General features: G+C 36.9%; 1 pseudogene; it reads right to left on the reverse strand.

Moving 5' to 3' along the window:
• Nucleotides 1-526: 526 nt before the first annotated feature.
• LOC136307189 (small nucleolar RNA SNORA57) lies at nucleotides 527-667 on the reverse strand (annotated as a pseudogene).
• Nucleotides 668-7,463: the final 6,796 nt, after the last annotated feature.

Here is a 7,463-nt window from a genome sequence, read left to right on the forward strand (position 1 = left end):
TATAAAATAAAAAATAAAAAATAAAAAAAAAATAAAAAAAAAAAATAAACACATTCTAAGAAATAATGATAGAAAGTTTCACAACTTAGATGAAAGTTGTGACTTCAAACTCTGTACTACTTGAAAAATGTCATTAGTTGATCCAGCATGAATTTTGAAACCCTGGTCTGGGTGTTGATAACAGAAACCAGAACGTGAATGTGAGATTGATAGAGGAGCTAATTATTGAAATATGGAAAGGGTATGGTACCAAAAGAGAAAATATAAAAAGAAAAGAAGGAAATTGAGAAAACAAACTTAGGAGGAAAAATATATTCAAAGACAGAATTATGGGTGGGGCTCACAACAACAAAATAGAAAATTTTGGGAGAGAAATATAAAAGTGTCACAATTACTGAAAAAGAATATCACCAGAAGAATTGGTAAGCCATAAATTAAAACTGCATATATTTTCAATAATTATTAGTTAAAGAATGACCATAAGCTACACTGACTTTCTTTTTTTCCAGTTTTGTTTTGTTTTTTTCCGTGTCCCGGCGCCTGAAGATAGAACCGGCGGATGAAAACCATAGGCACCGAAGACATGACACGGAGGGGCGGAGCCCACTGCTCTGCCTCCCTACACTACGGGGATTGGGACCGCACGCCCAACCCTGCCTTTTCCCAGTTTTCATATTTGGACTTAAAACCTTGAATATAAATTATAAACTTTTGTCCTTGACTTTATCCTTTTTGCTTATGGTAACTGTATTCTCTTTATACACGAAATGCCACTTATTTCAAATAATGATTTCAAGCTGTAGCTGTATTTTTCCAATAGCCCTGATGGTACTCCCAGTCGTGACATATTTTGACCTTACTGGCCTTAATCTCACCTTATCCCAACTAACAGGGTAACAAAAGTTATATTCAACAAAGGGAAATATATTTTTTATTTAGAAATAGAAATATTGCAGAATTATGAACACATACTTCCAACTCACATTTTGGAAAGAAAACTATGTGAGCTACTCAAGTTAGTTATTTAATAACAAAACTGAACTGGAATAATATTTTAAATCAAATATTTGAAATTTGTTTTCTTTGTATAAAAACAGTCAAACTCAGCTATGCTTAATTTTTACCTTAAACTTTTATTGAAAACCACTATTCTCATAGGCAGTCTCATGTTAGTATTAAAAAAAAAGAGAGAGAGACTTAGACTCAAATCTACTGATTTGGTCTTCCCTTCAATAACATTTACTTTAGTTCCCTTCTCAGCTCAAATCAACAAAACCACATTATCTTTTTTATGACTGAGTAGTATCCCATTGTGTAAGTATAACACAGCTTTTTATTTACTCATACAGTCATGGGCACTTGGGTTGCTTCCAAATCTTGGCTAGTGTTAATAACACTGCAATGAACATAGGGGTGAATACATTTTATTTTTTGAATTAATGTTTTGGGTTTCTTTGGATATATTTTCAGAAGTAATGTGATACTACTCAGCCATTAAAAAAAACAAAATTGTAACTTTTATGGCAGTATGGATAGACCTGGAGAGTATTATGCAAGTAAAATAAGCAAGTCAGAGGAAGACAGATACTGTATGATTTCACTTATATGTAGAATCCAATAAGAAAATAAAGGAATTAATAGAAACATACTCATAGATACAGAGAACAGACAGCTGTCAGAAGAGATAGGGGTTGGAGGGGCTGGGTGAAAAAAAGTTAAACGATTAAGCAAAAACAAAAACAAAAAACAACTCATAGTCACAGACAACAGCATGGGTATTACAAGAGGGACATGGGAGTGGGGGAGACGGAAGAGGTGAAGGTGAGACAAGTGGTGATAGAGGGGAGCTAGATTTGGGTGATGAACACACAATATGATAGATGATGTATTATAGAATTGTTCACCTGAAACCTATATAATTTTATTAACTAATATCACCCCAATAAATTCAGTAAAAATATTATCTTATAACCAGAAGTTATAGTGAGACAACTTACAATTGCATACTTGATAGTCTGTTATGAGTACTATGTATAGTAAAGATATTAGAACTTCAAAATAAGATTAATTTTCTCATATTTTAGGCTGTCTTTACTCACAAATCTAAAAGAAGTATTATTGTATTTACTATTTTGAATGTCTACTCAATAATATCATACTTCAATTGTACCAAGTTATTTGTTGTTTCAGTTTGAGGTAACTACAATAGATTAGTTTTTGGTCACCTGTATTGAATGAACATAACATCTTTTAAAATTTAGCTTCAAAATGGTGATTTTTAGGTAATTGTGGAAAATGGACAATCTTGCCTTTAAAGTAAAATAGACATAGTAGACAACTAGGGAAAGGTATAACCAGCAAGGTTAAAAGAGCATATTCAGAACATGTGACAGAAATCAATACACTATGCAGGAATTAACAACCCAGATGTACAAACACAAGATGATCTATTATTGAACACTGAGCTATTGAATATTGTAAAAGTGTCATGCAGTGTTCACAGTGTGCTTGGAAATATGGAAATCAAGGGTTGAGGGTCAACAAACAGTTTTAAAAATGGATACTGTGAATTGATTAATAACTAGAAGAGAAGTTTGATTTTAGAAAGTAAATTTGAATTGTATAGCTAATAGCACCCATGTAAGGGAGAAGAGTAAACTATCTGGTCCAAAAATGTAAAAACATATTTTTAATCTTTCCCCAACACTATATAATTACATCTCCAATAACTGTGGTATTTGTTTTTTTTTAATTTACTAAAAAAATAAATGTGTAGGAATTAAGTACATTTATTTTATTTTTTTTTTTTTTCTTTTCATTTTTTCATTTTTCTGAAGCTGGAAACAGGGAGAGACAGTCAGACAGACTCCCGCATGCGCCTGACCGGGATCCACCCGGGATGCCCACCAGGGGCGACGCTCTGCCCACCAGGGGGCGATGCTCTGCCCATCCTGGGCGTCGCCATATTGCGACCAGAGCCACTCTAGCACCTGAGGCAGAGGCCACAGAGCCATCCCCAGCGCCCGGGCCATCTCTGCTCCAATGAAGCCTTGGCTGCGGGAGGGGAAGAGAGAGACAGAGAGGAAAGCACTGCGGAGGGGTGGAGAAGCAAATGGGCGCTTCTCCTGTGTGCCCTGGCCGGGAATCAAACCCGGGTCCTCCGCACGCTAGGCTGACGCTCTACCGCTGAGCCAACCGGCCAGGGCCAGTACATTTATTTTTTATTTGCTTAGCTACATGAACCAACTCCCTAAGAAAGATGAGTCTTTTCTAAACTATATTTTTATGAATTGAATAATTTGATAGCCCACTCTCAATTAATAATTTAGCTTTCTAATTAGCATCATTCCCATATAGTTATTAAGATCATGCTACAGACGGAATGTTTGTCCTCAAATTTATAAGTTGAAACCTCACCCCCAATGTATGGTTGCCGCAACCAGGTCGGCAATGGGTGTGCATGAAAGGAAGGCGCTGCAAGACTTAAGAAAACACATGCAAGACACAACATAGAGAAAAGATGGGTACAGGGCACTCCCAACCTCTAGGACTGAGAGCCCAGATATCTGCAGCCTCATCGTATTTATTCCTGTCTTTTCTCATCAAGCAAATTAGCAGAGCCTGAGTCAAATTAGCCTAGAATGGATTCAGGTGCAAAGAAAGATGATTAAACAATAGCTTTCAGGTATGCAGGAAAAGACTATGGGGATCAGCTGCTTCCTAAACAATCTTATCAGTGCTTGCGGGCAGCCATCTGCCCCTTCAGGACTTGGGGTTCCAAAGTCCGCATCATTGATTGTCTCAGGACAACAGTCTTATTCCTGGCCATTTTTCTACATACGGTACAGGAGGTGAGCCCTTTTGGAAGCAGTTAGGTTTAAATGAGGTCCTGAAGGTGAAGCCCTCATAAGTGGAATCAGTGTCCTTATAAATAAGAGTGCTTGTTTCCACTCTCTTCCATGTTCCCCTCTCTCTTTCTTTCCTCCCTCACCCCTCTGACAGGTGAAGACACAATAAGCAGATGGCTCTCTGCAAACTAGAAAAAAGTTCCTCGTCACACACCAACTTGCTAGTGTCTTGATCTTGGACTTCCCAGCCTCTATAATTGTGAGAGAAAAATGTTTGGTTTTTAACCCACCATAGTCTGTGGTATTTTGAACTAAGACAGAGCCTATTTTTCTTAAAGAAATAATCACCCCAGAAAAAAAATGACAACCATAGTTAAAAAATTACTCTTCCCTAGTGACCTATCAAGGGTCAGTTACTCACCAAGGACATTAGATATTTTGATGATGTTCTTAAAGAAATTGTGACCCATCATAAATATAATATTAAATGTTAACATTACAATGTTAATTTTTTAGCCTAAAAACTAAATTACAAACTGAGAACTCAACACTTAATAACTCTCATTCTTTTACTCCAGATCACAATATTAGCATGGTCCTTACTCTCTATGCACAGTGAGAGCTCAGTTTTCCTTCCCATATCTATTGGTTCTGAAAATGCATCCCATGGTATGGTGATCAATCTCTCAGGTATGCCTGGGACTGAGGGTGTTCACAGAATGTGTGAATTTCTGTGCTATAATGGTAAGTGTCCCAGGCAAACCAGGAGGCATTGTTAACTCACCTACAAGAATGATTTTATTTATTTTTAAGTATTTTTTAATTTAATTTATTGAGTTTACATAGATTCTAGTGCATCCCCCCTCCCCCATATTCCCCTCAACATCTCCCTTGCCCCCTTTCTCTATTCTCAGCCCACAATGGGCTCCTCCCAGTCCTGACCCTCAGAGGCTACTCCCTTGGGATGACCACCCTCCCAACAGCTCCCTCCCCCCTTCCTTTCAGGTTTAATTCTGTTCCTTAGTTCACATTGTTCCTTGGATTCCTCAAATGAGTGAGGTCATATGATATTTTTCTTTCTATGCCTGGCTTATTTCACTTGACATAATAGTTTCCAGGTCCATCCATGTTGTTGCGAATAAGATTTCCTTCTTTTTCATGGCCTCAAAGTATTCTATAGTATATATGTACCACTGCTTTTTAATCCACTCATCCACTGACGGACACTTGGGCTGATTCCAGATCTTTGCTATTGTGAACAGTGCTGCTATAAACATGGGGGTGCATTTCTTTTTTTGAATCACTGATATGGTGTTCTTGGGATACATTCCTAAAAGTGGGATAGCTGGGTCAAAAGGCAGTTCCATTTTTAGTATTTTGAGGAATCTCCATACTGTTTTCCACAGTGGCTGCACCAGTCTGCATTCCCACCAGCAGTGCAGGAGGGTTCCCTTTTCTCCACATCCTCCACAGCACTTATTCTGTGTTGTTTTGCTGATGAGCGCCATTCTGACTGGTGTGAGGTGGTATCTCATTGTGGTTTTAATTTGCATTTTTATAATGATTAGCAAAATATTTGCTGATTTATCTCTACAAGCAAAGGAAATAAAAGACAGGATAAACAAATGGGACTATATCAAATTAAAAAGCTTTTGTACAGCTAAAGACAATATTCTTAGGTTTCATTTCTTTCACCCTGCTGGCACGAGTTACATGTCAGGGCTTGCGGCAGATGACCAACCACAAAGGAATGTCTGATGTCACAATCTGAGAAGTCCTGGATGATTGAAAACCGCTAGAAGTTAAACATACTCAAACATCCATAAAAGACCATTCTTTGTCCAGCAGCCAATCGGCTAATGCCCCACAGCCCTTCCTACTCCCCCTCCCCTAACCCTTAAAAAAGCACGGTCCTGGTTGTGCCTAGCGCGACTCTCCCTTAGGAGATAGCCAGCAGGTTTCCTTTCAGTAAAGCCTGTTACACTGGTCTTTTCAGACTCCAATTAATTCTAACAAATATGAACAGAATAAGAAGACAAAGCACAGGCCTGACCTGTGATGACGCAATGGATAAAGCATCGACCTGGAAATGCTGAGGTCGCCGGTTTGAAACCCTGGGCTTGCCTGGTCAAGGCACATATGGAAGTTGATGCTTCCAGCTTCTCCCCCCCTTCTCTCTCTCTGTCTCTCCCTCTCCTCTCTAAAATAAATAAATTAATTAAAAAAAAACACCTGGAATTAAAAAAAAATGTTTAAAAAAAAAAGACAAAGCACACAATGGGGGAACATATTTGACAATATGTCTGATAAGGGGTTAATAAACAAAATTTATAAAGAACTTGTAAAACTCAACACCAGGAAGACAAACAATCCAATGAAAAAATGGGCAAAAGAAATGAATAGACACATCTCCAAAGAGGACATACAGACAGGCTAATAGACAGATGAAAAAATGTTCAACATCACTAATCATTAGAGAACGATGATTTTAAATGCCACTTTCATGATGAGTCCTTTGTCTCATCATACAGCATTACCACCATCTAACCTCTTCTTACTATATAACATAAACTTTTCCTCTATCACATGGTTCTCTTTAGTGTTACCTAAAAACCAGATGACTTACCAGACACACAGATGCATCTTTCTGCTCTTTCTAAAGACTTGCTTATACATAACAAAAGACATGGGCAGAAGAAAATCACATCCCCAACAACACTGGATAACTGAAGCAGTTTTCAGCAGCATTCATGAGAAACTAAGAAATACATGCTCATAAAGAGCAAGTTTATATAAAAATGCAGCTACTCTTTTCCTGTGGAAGAGGAGACCATGGAAAATCAGGAGAAAAGCCCATGATCATAGAGAAGAGGTTCTAGAAACAGAATGGTCTTCATCAAGCTGCTATAGCATAGTCAATTAAAACATTAAAGAAGTATTGGACTTTTCAAAGCAGCCAAAAGTAGTATTTGTTTCCAGGCTAAAGGCAGAACAAAAGCTTCCTAAATCGAACAGGTCTTTTACATGGGACTGATGAGAAGAGCCCTGGGGGACAGAGAAAACTGAGGTGTAAGCAAGCTAGGTATCTTGTCAAGAGGATGAAATCTGGCACATTGTCCATAATTACCCTGTAATCCAAGTAATTGTGACTGCTAATGTTAGAATTGCAATTTATTTTTTAAAATTAATAAATTTGGTCCATTTTTTATAAATAAAATATAAATATAAGCAGTAACCAAGAACTAACAAGCATCAGATCAGAAAAATATTATTAGCATGACTAAGATGTACAATACTGATCTAATTGAAAAAACATTAACTGATGAAAACAGTTAATACATAAATCATAAAATAGCTTAAAAAATATGTTAGTATTTTCAGAAAACTTTTATAAACTATTATATTTATAAGAAAAATCACATTCCTATAAAAGAACAAAAAACGAGGTCTTGAAAAGTAACAAAAGTTATTAACATTATTAATAGAATATCTAAAGAAACAGGGTTGAACTCTAAATCAATCTGCATGTTTGAATTATTGAATCTCAATGCATGTAATGTAAAGGGACAGAAAAATATGGTGAGAAAGACTAATTAAAAGACAGAATAAATTCAG

Source organism: Saccopteryx bilineata, chromosome 5, assembly GCF_036850765.1.
Source record: "Saccopteryx bilineata isolate mSacBil1 chromosome 5, mSacBil1_pri_phased_curated, whole genome shotgun sequence".
In the NCBI taxonomy this organism is placed as follows: domain Eukaryota; kingdom Metazoa; phylum Chordata; class Mammalia; order Chiroptera; family Emballonuridae; genus Saccopteryx; species Saccopteryx bilineata.